Source organism: Canis aureus, chromosome 29, assembly GCF_053574225.1.
Source record: "Canis aureus isolate CA01 chromosome 29, VMU_Caureus_v.1.0, whole genome shotgun sequence".
In the NCBI taxonomy this organism is placed as follows: Eukaryota; Metazoa; Chordata; class Mammalia; order Carnivora; family Canidae; genus Canis; species Canis aureus.
This window is the reverse complement of record NC_135639.1, coordinates 34,029,927-34,046,592: the sequence shown is the minus strand read 5'-3', so window position 1 is coordinate 34,046,592 and position 16,666 is coordinate 34,029,927. Positions and strand designations below refer to the sequence as shown.

At 36.6% G+C, this 16,666-nt stretch overlaps 1 protein-coding gene and 1 pseudogene across 13 annotated transcripts in view; one reads left to right on the top strand and one right to left on the bottom strand.

Annotated features, from left to right (window-relative positions):
* EXOC6 (exocyst complex component 6) overlaps positions 1 to 16,666 on the top strand; it is a 224,396-nt gene that overhangs the window by 127,805 nt on the left and 79,925 nt on the right. The window lies entirely within an intron of this gene.
* Positions 15,411 to 16,197, bottom strand: LOC144301393 (cell division control protein 42 homolog pseudogene; annotated as a pseudogene).

The following is a 16,666-nucleotide window of genomic DNA, read 5'->3' as shown; positions in this document are numbered from 1 at the left end:
CTACCAAATAGTTAGGAAAAAAAAATATACCATTTCTTTGCAATCTCTTTCACACTGAAGCAGAGGAAATACTTCCAGATTCATTCTATGAGGCCAGCATTACCCTAATACCAAAACTAGCAAAGGAATTACAAGAAAAGGAACCTACAGACTAATATCTCTCATGAACAAAGATGTAAAAGTCCTCAACAAAATATTGTAAGATTGAATCCAACAACTTATAAAAGGAATTCTACATCATGATCAAGTGGGATTTATCCCATGTATGCAAGTCTAGTTCAACATTTAAAAATCAGTTAATGTATGAATAAGTCACAGTGATAAAAGGTACAGCATAGGGAATATAGCCAATAGTTGTATAATAGCATTGTATGGTGACAGATGGTAGCTACCCTTGTGAACATAGCATAATATATAAGCTTGTTGAATTGCTATGCTATATACCTGAAGCTAATGTATTCTGTGCCAACTATACTTCAATTAAAAAATTATTGAAAACCCAGTTAATATAATCCACCACATCAGCAAGCTAGAGAAAAATAATGTGATCATATCAATAGATGCGAAAAGCAATTGGCAAAATTCAACACCCATTCATGAGAAAAATTCAGTAAACTAGGAATAGAGGGGAACTTCCTTAACTTGATAAAGAGTATTTACAAAAATCCCATAGCTATTGTACTTAATGGTGAGAAATTGGAACCTTTCCCACTAAGGAACAAGGCAAAAATGTTCCCTCTCACTATTACTTTGCAGCATCATAGTGGAAGTCCTCCTTAGTTCAGTAAGACAAGAAAAGGAAATAAAAGGTGTACTGATTGGGAAGAGAGAAATGAAACCATCTTTGCAGATGACATGATTATAGAAAATCCAAAAGAATAAAACAAAAACTCTTCTGGAATTTAATTAATTATCAGCAATAGCAGAGTTTCAAGATATAAGGTTAATGTACAAAAATTAATAGCTTTCCTATTGTTTGTTAGCAGACTCAATATTGTCGTGATGTCAATTCTTCCCAACTTGAACTTTACTTATTTGTTTGTTTGTTTGTTTGTTTGTTTGTTTAGTTAGTAAATGAACTCTACTCCCCATGTAGGGCTTGAACTCACAAATCTGTGATTAGGAGTCACATTTTCTACGAACTGAGCCAGCCAGGTGCCCCCAAATTGAACTTTAGATTCAAGGCATTCCTCATCAAAATCTCAGCAAATTATTTGATGGATATTGAGAAACTGATTCTAAAGTTTAATGGAGAGGCAAAAAACCCCAGAATATGCAACAGGATACTTAAAGAGAAGAACAAAGTTGGAGGACTGACACTACTTGACTTTAAGATTTATTGTAAAGACAGTGTGTTGGGGTGCCTGGGTGGCTCAGTTGGTTTGTCATCTTCCTTTGGCTCAGGTCATGATCCTGGGTCCTGGGATGGAGCCCCACATAGGGCTCCCTGCTCAGTGGGGAGTCTGCTTCTCCCTCTGCCTCTCCTTGTTTGTGCTTATGCTCTCTCCAATCTCTCTCTCAAATAAATAAATAAATAAATAAATAAATAAATAAATAAATAAATAAAATCTTAAAAACCAAAAAAGACAGCGTGTTACTGACCAAAAAAACAGACATATATATCAATGGAACAGAATAGAGAGCCTTGAAATAGACTCACATAAATGGATTCAACTGATATTTGACAAAGGGGCAAGGACAATATTATAGACTATATAATAGAGCAAAAAGTCTTTTCAACAAATGGTGCTGGAACAACTGGACATTTACCTGCAAAGAAATGAATTTAGATACAGACTTTACACTATTTCCAAAAATTAACTCAAATTAGATCATAGACCTAAACTCATCCATGTAAAATTATAAAACTCATAGAAGTTAACATTGGGGAAAATCTGGATGACCTTGGATGGCAATGACTTTTTAGATGCACGATCCATGAAAGAATCTGCTGGATTTTATTAAAATTAAGAACTTATGTTCTGTGAATGCCATTGTCAAGAGAATAAGAAGACAGGTCACTGATTTGGAGAAAATATATTCAAAAGACATGACCAGATATGAGACTATTCAAAATATGTATACAAAGAACTTTTAAAATCCAACAGTAAGAAAATGAACAACACAATTTAAAAAATGGGAAAAAGACCTGAACAGACACCTCACCAAAAAAGATACACAAATGGCAAGTATGAATATGAAAAGATGTTTCATATCATATGTTATTAGGGAATTGCAAATCAAGGAGATACCATTGCATACCTACCAGAATGGCTAAAATCTGAAACATGAATACGACTAGATACTAGCAAAGATGTGGAGTATCAGGAACTCTCATTCAGTGCTGGTGGGAATACAAAATGGTACAGCTACTTTGGAAGACAGTGTGTCAGTTCCTTCTAAAACATACTCTTACCATACAGTGTAGCAGTTATACTCTTTGTTATTTCTCCAGATGAGTTGAAAACATGTCTACACAAACACCTGCACATGAATGTTTATAGCAGTGTTCTTCCTAATTGCCAAAACTTAAAAGCAACCAAGATGTCCTTCAGTAAATGAATGGATAAATGGTATTTAGATAATGGAATAGTATTCAACACTAAAACGGAATGAGCTATCAAGTGTGAAAAGACACGGAGGAACTTTAAATGCCATATTATTAAGTGAAAGAAACCCATCTGAAAAGGCCATGTACGCTATGTGATATCCTGAAAAAGGCAAAACTATGGAGACAGTAAAAAGATCATTGGTAACCAGTTTGGTGGTGAGGTGGATGAATTGGTGACATACAAAAGGATTTTTAGGGCAATGCAACTACTATGTATGATACTATGATGTTGGACACATGTCATTATATATTTGTCCAAGCGCATGGACTGTACAGCACAAAAACTGAACCATAAACTATGGACTTTGGGTAATAATGATCTGTCAGTGTAGATTAATTGATTATAATGAATGTACCACTCGGGTGGGCCATTTGGATAGTGGAGGAGACTACAGATGTGGGGGCCAAGGAGTATATGGGATATCCCTATACCTTTCCCTCAATTTTGCTGTGAACCTAAAACTGTTCAAAAAAGTAAATTCTAATTTAAATTGGAAAAAATTGAACTCATCCATGTAATTACAAGGTGATGATATAAAGCATTAGTACCATTGTAGAAACCTCCCTCATCCCTGTTCCCAGCAACTGTGTCTTCTTTCTCTTAGTACTGAGTTTTAACAGCACTGATTAATATTTTGTTTTTGAGCTCTATTTAAATGGAATCATGCAGAATGTATCTTTTTGGATGTCTGAGTTCTTTCACTCAACACGGTTTGGGATATGTCATTTGTGTTATTGCATCTAGCTGTAATTAAATCAGTACAGTGTTCCATTATAGAATTTACTATAACTTATTTATTACATGAACTATAATGTCAGTTTTGACTATTCAGAAACTTTGTCCCTTCCTTCCTGTTTATTAACTGCATATGTGACCTCTGAGTAACTGAAGTATTACTGTATGAATAAAATAAAATTTATATTAATTTTTTATTTGTAAAGATATAAATTCACTAATTGGTATAATCATACATTTTAAATTAGTAAGATATAAGTATTAGTAAGTTTTAGAATTAAATTATAATTATTACATTATTTCACATATGTAACATTGATTTGTTACTGCTTTGCTGGAACATTTGCAGTATTCTTGACTGATTAATTGCATTTCAGATTCTGATTATATGCTTTATGTATAGTCTTTTGTGTTATTGGTGGATTGTTATGATTTCTTGTTTTGTTTGTGCAACTTGATTGTCATTTTGTAAAGGTAGTGCATGTAACATTTCTTTCTTTTGTCACTTATACCACCAGCTTCTCCTCTTTTTATCTGCCCTCATTAGAGAGGGCTACATAAAGCAGGTTTATGCTTGCAGCTGATTTAATACAGTTGAATGACATAAAAATCCTAAAAAGTAGATCAGAAAAAAGCAAAAGCTTAAATATTTATTGAATAGAATGAAGAATTAGGTCAGTTATACGGAAAAGTAAATAGTGCTACTTTGCCAAGAACATGAAAGCTAACAAAAACAAAAGCATTTTGGAGTTCTATAAGCAAAGGAGGAAGATCAACAGAATTTATAGATTACCTTAACTCCATTGACACATGAAAGTGCTCAGCTTTCTGTTTTTCTGTAATTTATAATCAGTTAATCACTTAATTATAGCAAGTGCCTCTTATAAAGGTGGTAGAAAGCAGAAATAGAATAGGGAAGGAAATGGTTGAGGAGTACTTTAAAAAGTTATTTATATTGGGTGTTTTGGAAACCTGATGACAGACAACCTAGATTATCTAAGAAGTGGCAGATGCTACTACAAAGCCCCAAGCCATTCTTTAACACCTTTGAGGTACTAAAGCCCCTGAAAACCAGAAAGGTAAAATGTAGCACCTACCTCTTGAAAAGGAAAAGGAGGTAATTTAGGTAATCTGAGCATTAGAAAATTATGCAATTTATAATGACCTTTAACAATGCTAGATAATCTAGAAGTTATATTTTAAAATTATTCTAGACTCTGATTCTAGCTTAGAAGGCATATCTTGGAAATATTGAAGGTTTGGTTCCAGACTACTGCAGTAAAGCAAATATCTCAGTAAAAGGAGTCAGATGAATAGTTTGGTTTCCCAGTGTGTATATATATGAGTTATGTTTACACTATACTGCAATATGTTAAGTGAGTTATGTTTACACTATACTGCAATATGTTAAGTGTGCAATAGCATTATGTCTAAGAAAGTGTAGACACCTTAATTAAAATATATTTTATTGCTAAAAAAATGCTAACCATCATCTAAGCTTTTTAGTAAGGTGTGATATTTTGCTGGTAGAGGGTCTTGCCTCAGTGTTCAAGGCTGCTGATAGATCAGGATGGTGGTTGTTGAAGGTTGGGGTGATTGGGGCAATTTCTTAAAATAAGACAACAATGAAGTTTGCTGCATTGAATGACCTTTCCCTTTGATGAATGATTTCTCTGTAGTATGCAATACTATTTTAGCATTTCACTCACAGTAGAACTTTTTTAAAAAAATGGAGTAATTTCTCAAACCACTGCTTTGAGAAATTACTGCTTTATCAACTAAGTTTACATAACACTCTAAGTCCTTTGCTGTCATTTCACAGTCTTCCCAGCATTTTCACCAGGAGTAGATTCCATCTCAAAAAAACCATTTTCTTTGCTCATCCATAAGAAGCAACTCATACTCCGTTAAGGTTTCATATAGAGTTGCAGCAATTCAGTCACATCTTTAGGCTCTACTTTTAATTCTGGTTTTCTTGCTCTTTCCACTGCATCTACAGTTACTTCCTCCACTGAAGTCTTGAACCCCTCAAAGTCATCCATTAGGGCTAGAATCAGCTTCTTCCAAACTCCTGTAAATGTTAATTGACCTCTTTCCATGAATCGTGAATATTCTTAATGACATCTAGAATGATGAATCCTTCCCAGAAAGTTTTCAATTGAATTTGCCCAGACCCATCAGAAAAGTTGCTTCATTAGCCCCGAACAAGAGAGTCAGCTTGTCCTCCGAAGCTTTGGAGTCAGGCTTTGACATCACTCCAGCTGTGAAAGTCCTAGATGACACCTTCTTCCAATATAATAAGACTGTTTGTGCTATATGGAAAAATCTGGTGTTTAGTGCAGCCACCTTTGTTATCCTAACTAGATTTTCTGGATAACTTGTAGTTTCTATATCAGCCCTTGCTGCTTCACCTTGCACTTAAAAAAAAAAGAAAATTTATTTATTTATTTTACAGAGAGTGAGTGGGGGAAGGGGCAGAGAGAGAGAGACAGACAGACAGAGAGAGAGAGAATCCTGAAGCAGACTCTCTGCTGAACGCAGAGCCAACGTGAGGTTCAATCCCAGGACACTGAGATCATGATGTGAACTGAAATCAAGAGTCAGCTGCTCAACTGACGGAACCCCCTAAAGGCCCCACCTTGCACTTGTATATGGTGGAGACAGGGTCTTTCCTTAAACCTCATGAACCAACCTCTGCTAGCTTCCAACTTTTCTTCACCTTTTTTCAGCCTTCACAGAATTGCAAGTTAGGGCCTTACTCTGGATTAGGTTTTGGTTTAAGGGAATGCTCTATTCAGACCACTAAAACTTTCTCCACATCAGCAATTAGGCTGTTGTGCTTTCTTAACATTTGTGTATGTTCACTGGAGTAGCACTTTTAATTTCCTTTAAGAACCTTTCCTTTGCATTTGTAACTTGGCTATTTGGTGCAAGAAGTGTAGCTTTTGGCCTATCTGGGCTTTCAACATACCTTCTTCACTTGGCTTAATCATTTCTAGCTTTTGATGCAAAATAAGAGATGTGTGACTCTTCCTTCCACTTGAACACTTGAGGCCATTATAGGGTTATTAATTGGTCTAATTTCAGTATTTTTGTGTTTCAGGGAATAATGAGGCCTGAGAAGAGGGGAGATGTGGAATGGTTGATTGGTAGAGCAGTCAAAACATATAGCATTTATCCATTATGATCAATGATTTATATGAGCACCATTCTTGGTGCCCCACAGCAACTACAATAGTAACATCAAAAATCACTGACCACAATTCCCCATAACAAATATAGGAATAATGAAAAAGTTTGAAATATTGAGAGAATTATCAAAATGTGACACGTGTGTATAAGACACGTACATATCCTAAAACCAACAACTTCTTTTTTCTAATGATAATAATATAGTATGATGAAAATATCTGGTGAAAAGTAGCTATTTCACTAAATTAATTTGAAGCATAGGCAAACAAATCCTTTTGTTGCTGTTGTTTTTTGATTGATTTTTAGTTTCCAAATATGAGGATAAAACAACTTCCCTGATTATCACACTGACATCTAAAATATTTAAATTAAAAAATCATAATCTCTTAAATCAGCTTTTCTTTCTGGCTAATTTTTTACAGTGGTAGCACCATTTTTCTTGCCTCCTTTCCTGGAAAATCTGTAGTTATCTTAGATGTATTTCTTTTTTACAGGCCCAATCACACTCTTTCCCCATAACTAATTTCTAGTGTTCTGTATTTAGTGATATCTACTTTTTTCCACATGTCTACAGTGGCAGTAGTGAAAGTGGCTAATGATTTAGATGGTGGGTGCTACTGATCATGCATACTAGATCAAGATCATAGATTATTGGAGCATCATTTCTTGAACTAGTGCTGGAAGAAATTAGCTAGGGAGGATAGCTCCTTTGTTTTGACAGTCCCAACTTCATCTCCAGCTTAAGTTTTCAAGGCTCTGAAAAATGTTCCCTTGCTCCAGATAAGTATTATTAAATGTAACCATTTTTTAGAATGTTGAATAAAATATTTTAAATAAGATACTTGTATTAATCAGGACTGTTAACAGAAAATTGGTAAGAACTGACAGAAAAACCCAACTCAAAATGCCCTAAACAATAAAGGGAAATTATTAGCTAACTGTGACTGGAAGTCCAAGATGTGAGATAAGCCAGCCCACTGCTCAGCAGATGTCACCAAGGACCCAGTTTCTCTGTCCCTCCTTTAGCTCTACTTTATACGATATTGGCCTCATTGTCGGGCTGGTGCCCCAGCAACTATAGGCTCTCTCTTTCTAGTAATGAAACAGCTGCCTAGTTACAGTTCCAAACGTTATATGCCCTATCATCTAAAGAAAACTGAATGGGTCCCTCTACAAGCTGCTCTGGAACACCCTGTGCGTAAGAGGGTGATAATTGCTAATTGACCTAAATTCATCAGGATTCATCCTTGGAGCTTGGATATAGGTTCAGTCCAATCTAGACCAGTCAGACCTGTGAGGGGGAGCAGAGTGATTTTCCAAAATGTATTTGGGGACCGTTTCAAGAAGGGAGAATGGATGATAGGCATTAAATCACAGATGTTTCCTGAAATATTTATTTTAAAAATTTTTTATAATAATAAATTTATTTTTTATTGGTGTTCAATTTGCCAACATACAGAATAACACCCAGTGCTCATCCCGTCAAGTGCCCCCTCAGTGCCCACCACCCAATCACCCCCACCCCCCGCCCTCCTCTCCTTCCACCACTCCTAGTTCGTTTCCCAGAGTTAGGAGTCTTCCATGTTCTGTCTCCCTTTCTGATATTTCCTACCCATTTCTTCTCCCTTCCCTTCTATTCCCTTTCACTATTATTTATATTCCCCAAATTGTTTCCTTAAATATTTAGCTATTACTACTTACATTTTATGTAAAACACACATGCTTATGTTTCAGGAGGTCTAGGTTGGAATTTGTTTATGTGTTTTAGTTTTAAAAATTCCTTAGGTTGCTCTGTTGCATACCTGTGGTTGAGAACCACTGATAGTATGATATCCTTTAATTCTTTTTTTTTTTTTTTTTTATTTATTTATTTTTATTGGTGTTCAATTTACTAACATACAGAATAACACCCAGTGCCCGTCACCCATTCACTCCCACCCCCCGCCCTCCTCCCCTTCTACCACCCCTAGTTCGTTTCCCAGAGTTAGCAGTCTTTATGTTCTGTCTCCCTTTCTGATATTTCCCACACATTTCTTCTCCCTTCCCTTATTTTCCCTTTCACTATTATTTATATTCCCCAAATGAATGAGAACATATAATGTTTGTCCTTCTCTGACTGACTTACTTCACTCAGCATAATACCCTCCAGATATCCTTTAATTCTTATAGATTGAAATAGTATAGTTCTCAAATAATGCTAGATTTCTGCCTCCAGAGGGCGCTGTTTCTTTAACAAGAAAAGGAAGAATTCATTCCGTTGTTTATAGGCTAAATCTTTAAAAATTTTAATTTAGGAGTTAGCTGATAATGTTCCTGACTTTCTGGTGAGATTGTAAGGATTGAGAGTATTTTGGTTTCATTTATAGTAGAATTTACTAGGAAGTCCAAATTAATACTCTTAACAGTCTCTAAATTACAACTCGAAATATTTAGAAATGTCTTATCAGGGGCAGCCCCGGTGGTTTAGCAGCTTAGCGCCACCTTCAGCCCAGGACCTGATCCTGGGGACCCCGGATCGAGTCCCACGGCAGGCTCCCTGCATGGAGCCTGCTTCTCCCTCTCCCTATGTCTCTGCTCCACCCTCCGCCCCCCATTCTCATGAATAAAAAAATTTTTTAAAAGTCTTATCAAATAATTTAGTGTATTTTTGTGTATACATACAGGAAAAGCTACAATGAAAACTTTTAGTTTCTTTCCATGTTTTTTGAAAATCAAGTATAGTGAGTCAGTTCATGCAGTTCATGTACATATGTTTTCTAATGATTATATTTGCCTCGATTATAAAACAAACAGAATCCTTAACCCTTAGCAAGATGCTTGTGTTGAATTTAAAAATGTTCCCGCCTAGGACTACTGTCTGAAATTTGTCTTTCACACAGCACAGCCACTTACTGCCTTAGATTTCTTTATTTGATATTATACCCTGTGAACGTACTAATAAACTTTTAAAAATACAAATACCCCCTACCCCAAATTACATTTATCATGTTGAGAAAAGTTGTCTTAACTTGGATAGTTTATGGGAAAAGCAAAACCTGCTCTTGGTATAATCTCAGAAAAATAGTTTACAGCTAACCTTTCAACAATGTAGGGGTTAGAGATGCTGATCCTCTCCCCTCCCCCCCTGCCTTCCCCGCAGTTAAAAATTCATGTATAACTTTAAAAAAAATAAGCTGGAATTCATGTGGGGCTTGAATTCATGACCCCAAGATCAAGAGTCAAATCTTCTACTGACTGAGCCCCACAGGCACCCCCAAAATCCATGTAACTTTTGATTCTCCCCAAACTTAACTTTGCCTTATGATAGAAAGAAAAATGTGCTAAGTATTATAGGATAACTGTACGGTTCTGAGTTTTAGGCTTCCCTTATCTGGCTACCTTCTGGATAGCAGTCTAGCTTCAACTCTGTAGTGATCTATATTTATCTGCTTAGATTCAGTAATGGTAGTGAGACATGAAATAGAACTGATTGTGAACACCAGAGCAAAATGCAAAGTGGTAAAGAAATTGGCTTTTAAGTGGTATCAATAAAAGTGTGTTGTGGCATAGTTCTGTGGGCTATAAGCGTTTGCCATCTTAGATATCTGCTCCTAATGCTAGTAGGTTAAAGAGAGATTATGTATTACTGCCATGGCTAATGCACAGTAAATATGACTCCCTTTTCCATTTCGCTCCTGTTTCATGTTTAAAAAAAATCACCCTGTGAATGTTTAATGCCCAAAGTTTTTCTCCCTTACATGTAGATAACTATCGTAAGTTAAGCTAACTTGGGCAATTTGGATAGTTTGGGGTTTCAATTTGCTGGTTGTTTCCATGCAATTCACTCAGTCAGCATTTATTGAGCATTACTAGGTACCCAACACTAATGAGTGTAGGAAAACAAGCATTTTTTTTTTTTTTTAACATCTGGCTGCCAAGTTCTGTTAGGTTCATTAATTATAGAAGTTTGCTCAAAACAGCACTCTTAGGTTATGATGCTGATTCTCTTTTCATAGATGAGAAAAAATAGGATCTACAAAAGTAATTTGCTCAAGATGTAAAGATAAGTGAAACAGTGGGAACTAAAATCCCTCCCCTTTTCTCACATCCATGGCCCGTATTTTTTATGGGCCATTTCTCCATTATTCATATCAGTGGGATGGTGATTTTTTTTTTTTAAGATTTTGTTTATCTGTTCATGAGAGGCAGAGACACAGGCAGAGAGAGAAGCAGGCTCCCTACAGGGAGCCTGATGTGGGACTCAATCCCAGAACCCCGGGACCACGCCCTGAGCCGAACGCAGATGCTCAACCACTGAGCCACCAAGGCGTCCCTGGGATGGTGATTTTTAAAATGGCCTCAGATTCTTTGATACTTCTCTTATGAAGAATAGTGATTTATGTTCCCTCCCCTTGAATCTGGGCCAGCTAGTGACTGCTTTAACCATTGGGTACAGTGGAAATAATGTTGTGTGAGACTCTGAGGCTAGGACATAAATGGCAATGGCACTTCCACCTTATTCCAGTTATTCCAAGCATGGAAAACACATGCTTAGAGGCCTGAACTGCTATGCAAAAAGGCCATGCACCTTGCAGCCACTGTGAGGAAGCCAGGCCATGCAACAGGGAGAGGCAACCCATCACAGGTGCCAGACACGCAGTGAGGAAACCTCAGGATGATTCCATCCCTCAGCTTTTAGGTCTTGCTCCAGCCTTCAAGTTGTCTCAGCTGAGGTCTTAGATAGAGTGGAGCAAAGTCATCCCCACTGTTCCCTGTCTGCATTTCTAGCCACTAGAACCTTTACGCATAATAAAATGCTTGTTATTTTAGGCCACTAAGATTTGAAGGTAGCTTGTCACTCAGTAGCTGGATCAACCGGTGACAGAAAGCTCCTTTCTAGCCCACATGGTCTCTTCTTTTTTGCTATTCTTTCACTAGACATATACTCCACGCTAATTTGTTAATATTTACTTATTCTGTGATTGTTTTATTTTCCAACTAGGTTATATATAAACTTCAAGACAGGAAATTAAAAACAATTTCTTTAGCAAGGACTCTTCTATTGACTACTCTGTTGCAAGCAGTATTCTAGGTGAACAAAAACAGACGCAAACTTCCTGCTTTAATGGAGCATACATTTCAGTGGATGTTTTGTACCTACCTTACCTAGGGTACCAAATTTATAGTGCCCAATAACGTGTTATTGATAAACACTAATGTTAAACTTCTCAATCTTCAGGTTTTTCTGAGTAAACTTGCATTGCATTAAAAATTTTAAAAGACACTACTGGCTTAAGTTGCCAGAAGTAACTGTTTTGAGTCAGAACTAATTTGCTACTCCCATATTTAGTAGTGCGTCAGTAAAATTTTAGTCAATGACATTAATACTAGCTTATCTTAAATTCCTGTTTTATTTAAAGTACTGATTATTTTACTTTATTCTTTTTTAAAAAATATTTTATTTATTTATTCATGAGAGACACAGAGAGAGAGAGAGAGGCAGAGACACAGGCAGAGGGAGAAGCAGGCTCCGGGCAGGGAGCCTGACGTAGGACTCAATCCTGGGTCTCCAGGATCAGGTCCTGGGCTGAAGGCGGCACTAAACTGCTGAGCCATCTGGGCTGCCCTATTTTACTTTATTCTTTTGTTAAGGAGAGACATTGTAGAAAGTTTGTATTGTGTATGTCAAATTTGTGTTAGATCTCTGAGAGTTGAGAGAAGAAAAATCTTTCTTGGAAACTCCTGTTCCAGTCCTGCTCTAAAAACAGGCATGCAAATGGAATGATGACTACCAGTAGTTGATTTCCTTTCAGTCCAATATGGCAGTGAGTAGTGAGTGGTTAGAGATTGTGAAAATTGGGCAGGGAGGCAAAAAAGCATTAAACTGTGAAATTGGCACATTTTGATTGTTCTTTATTACCGTCTTTTACACTGTTCTGAAAATTTTTAAGGCACACAAACCAAAATACCTAGAAAGGGTTCCTGATTATATTTTTAAAGTTACAACTCAAATGACATCCTCTCCATCAAGCTTTTTATCAAATAAGTAGTAATTATTTCCTCCTTTGTTTACTCAGGATACTTTGTTAAACCTCTGCTATAGCACTAGTCATATTTTGTTACACAGGTCCCCCTTTATATTCTTATGTATATTAGTATATATAAGGATATGTCCAATCCATCCCCAGTGGATGCTTGAAACCTTGGATAGTACCAAACCCTATATATATATTGTTTCCTTCAATATACACATGGCTATGATAAAGTTTCAAAGTTAGACACAGTAAAAGATTAACAATACCCAATAATAGAACAATTATAACAGTGTACTACAATAAAAGTTATGTGAATGTGGTCTTTCTCAAAATACCTTATTGTGCTGTACTCCCCCTTCTTTTTGTGATGATGTGAGATGATAAAATGCTGTTGTGATGAGAGGGAGTAAGGTAAATGATGTTGGCATTGTGGTGTAGCATTAGGCTGCTGTTGACCATTTCGTGATATGTCAGGAGGATCTTCTGCTTCTGGACCGAGGTTGACTGCAGTTAACTGAAACTGCAGAAAGTGAAACTATGGATAAGGCTGTGGGGTGGGGTGGGGTTGCAACAATATTGTATCTTTCCCTGGATTGTGAGATCCTTGAGAGTGGGAACTTACTCATCTCAGTGTCTTTATAGTGATCTTATTCATAGACGTGATATAAATTGTATATTGTATTAAACTGTATCTAAATAGAATATGTGACTACTAATGGTTAGTGATACTGAAGTCTCTTCTTAGTCAAAAATCTACACGGCTATTAGTTTTGTCAGAAATATTACATTGCCATCCCCAGCCTATCCCCAAATCAAATTAAATTTAGTTCTCATGCTTTACTGTTCAGGGTGAGAGTTGTTCATCTTCCCTAAGGTGTTTGTACAGAGTATTCTGGGGGCTTGTGTAGCCCCTCCCTCTGAAACAAAACAAAACAATACAAAACAAAACAAAACAAAACCTGAGAGGAAGGCAGAGATCATTCCAGTTTTAACTTTTAAGATGCTCCATAAGTTTATGTGAGCCTTTAAAAGAAAACCTGGTCACAGGGATCTTTTGTCTTGGTTACAAAGGCCACAGTGCCTAGTTTGCCGTTCCCCTGTTGCCATTCTATCAGAGTACTGTTGTCTGAGTGAGAACTCACAACTACCATTTCTTCTTTTTCTAGTTTCTTAAGGTGAAAGTTTAGGTTATTGATTTGAGATCTTTTTTCTTTTATAATATAGGCATGCATACTATAGCATTTTCTCTAAGTATGGCTTTCATTGCATCCATAAATTTTGGTATTTTTTTATTTATTTGTTATGTTTTGTTTTTCTTTTTCTTATTTCTCAAAATATTTTCTGATTTGGATCATGATTAATTCTTTGACCCATTGATTATTTAATGGAGTCTATTGTTTAATTTCTACTATTTGTTAATTTCCCAAATGTGCTGCTGTTACTAATTTCTAATTTCATTCTGTTGTACTTGGGAGTACATACTTTGAATGATTTCAGTCCTTTTAAGGCTTGTTTTATGGCCATACATATGCCCTCTTCTGGATGGCATCCCATGTTCACTTGGAAAATAATGCATGCACTGCTGTTTTTGAGTGGGATATGCTATAGATGTCTGTTAGGTCTAGTTTTTTTGTATTGTTGATCAAAAATTTTTCTTCTGTGTGTTCAAATCCATTGAACCCTTGTAATAATTTTTTCATTTCATTTATATTGTACTTTTCAACTGTAGAATTTTTTTAAGATTTTATTTATGTGAGAGAGAGAGAAAGCAAGAGAGAGAGAATGAGCAGGGGGAGGGGCAGAATGAGAAGCAGACTCCCTGCTGAAAGGGGAGCCTGATGTAGGGCTCAATCCCAGGACTCTGGGATCATGACCTTAGCCCAAGCAGACACTTAACTGACTGAGCTACCCAGGCTTCCCTCAACTGTAGCATTTCTACTTAAAAAAAAAAAAAAATTGTCTTTAATTAATTAATTAATTTATTTATTTATTTATTTTTGACAGGGAAAAAAATGTTTTTTAATTACGTACTCAATCCATTTGGTGTATTTCAAAAGGTGCAATACTTTTCTTCATTTATCAGTGAAAGAAGTTAGAAATTAACTTCAAAAAAAATTCAGTAAATGGCAAACAAATTTCCTTGAAAGTCACAGTCACATATATAGTGCATCCTAGAAAAGAGGAGGGGCAAGACAGGTTCCACCCACTTTCATGAGTTTCATCAAATACTGGACCTACTCAAGGGTGGAGAGAAAAGGCAACTTTCAAAAAGGAGTATGTTATTAAATGAGGCATTTACTATACTCCTTCCTAAGAGCACCAGGTGGGGAACAAGTTTTCTTTTATTTATTTATTTTTTTATTTTTTTAAATTTTTTTTTGGGAACAAGTTTTCTAAACTAGATCTAGGAAGTGGAATGTGGAATCAATCCGTCCTCCTCCCCTTAAGGGCTGTCCAATGGTTAATGAATTTAAAAAACATGGCTAAATGAAAACAAACCCCACACACACTCCCCGCACCACCATCCCACCCCACCCCCGCAAAAAAAAACAAAAAAAAACAAAAATAAAACAACAACAACAACAAAAAACTAAATGTCCCAGATCATTCTCCAGAGTGGATGGAGCCCGGGAGCAGCTTCAACAACCCAAATTAGTCTGTTACAGAGTCATCACAAGCATGCCTTGCTTTTAAACAAAAAAAAAAATTTTTTTTTGAAACGACAGAACAAAAACTAGTACTAATCACTTTTCTGACAATACACAATTACTCAAATTAACTAGTACTGAGAGGGGTAAGGGGACCATACCTATATGGGCCTTGTCTCACACGAGTGCATGTGGGTAGGTGCAGGGCATTTGTCATTATTGCAAAAACGAATTTTAATCTTTAATCTTTAGTTTGATTTAACATTGCTTTTAGTACGATGCTGACACCAGTTGTGCAGAAAGGGCTCTGGAGAGATGTTCATAGCAGCACACACCTGCGGCTCTTCTTCGGTTCTGGAGGCTCCAGGGCAGCCAATATTGCTTCGTCAAATACATTCTTTAGGCCTTTCTGTGTGAGTGCAGAACACTTCACATACTTGACCGCCTTCAGGTCACGGGCCAGCTTTTCAGCAGTCTCTGGAGTGATAGGCTTCTGTTTGTTCTTGGCAAGTTTCTCGATAGTAGAGGGGTCATCTCGGAGATCAATTTGGGTCCCAACAAGCAAGAAAGGAGTCTTTGTCTTTGGACAGTGGTGAGTTATCTCAGGCACCCACTTTTCCTTCACATTTTCATATGAGGATGGAGAGACCACTGAAAAACAGACTAGAAATACATCTGTTTGTGGATAACTCAGCGGTCGTAATCTGTCATAATCCTCTTGCCCTGCAGTATCAAAAAGTCCAAGGGTATATGGCTCTCCACCAATCATAACCGTGACTGCATAGTTGTCAAAAACAGTCGGCATATACTCAGATGGAAATTTGTTTGTTGTGTAGGATATCAGGAGACATGTTTTACCAACGGCACCATCGCCCACAACAACGCACTTAATTGTCTGCATTGCTGAAACAGTTTTGTATCCACTTTAAATATATCAAATTCGATGATGACCTCAGCTCCTCTGCCGGGGCCTGTCTTTTTATTTATATTCTCTTTTTGAGGCATTGCTGTATTTTCCTTTAGTTCCTGAGACATGGTTTCCTGTAGTTCTTTGGACATATTTTAAATAGCTGATTTAAAGTCTTTGTCTTGGGGCACCTGGGTGGCATAGTTGGTTAAATGTCTGACTCTTAGTTTCAGCTCAAGTCAAGATCTCGGGATTGTGAGTTGAGCCCTGTGTTAGGCTCCCCGCTCAGCAGGGAGTCTGCTTCCCCCCTCTCTCTGCCCCTTCCCTGGTTTATGCACATTCTCTCTTTCTCTTAAAAAAAAAAAAAAAAAAGGAAAGAAAAAAATGAATAAATAAAACTTAAAAAAAATAAAGTCTTTGTCTTATAAGTCCAATGACTGAGCCTCCTTAGTAAGAGTTTCTGTTGATTGCTTTTTTCCTGTGTATGAGTCATACTTTCTTATTACTTTGTATGACTTATAAATTTTGTTGAAAATAGTACATTTAGATAATATATTG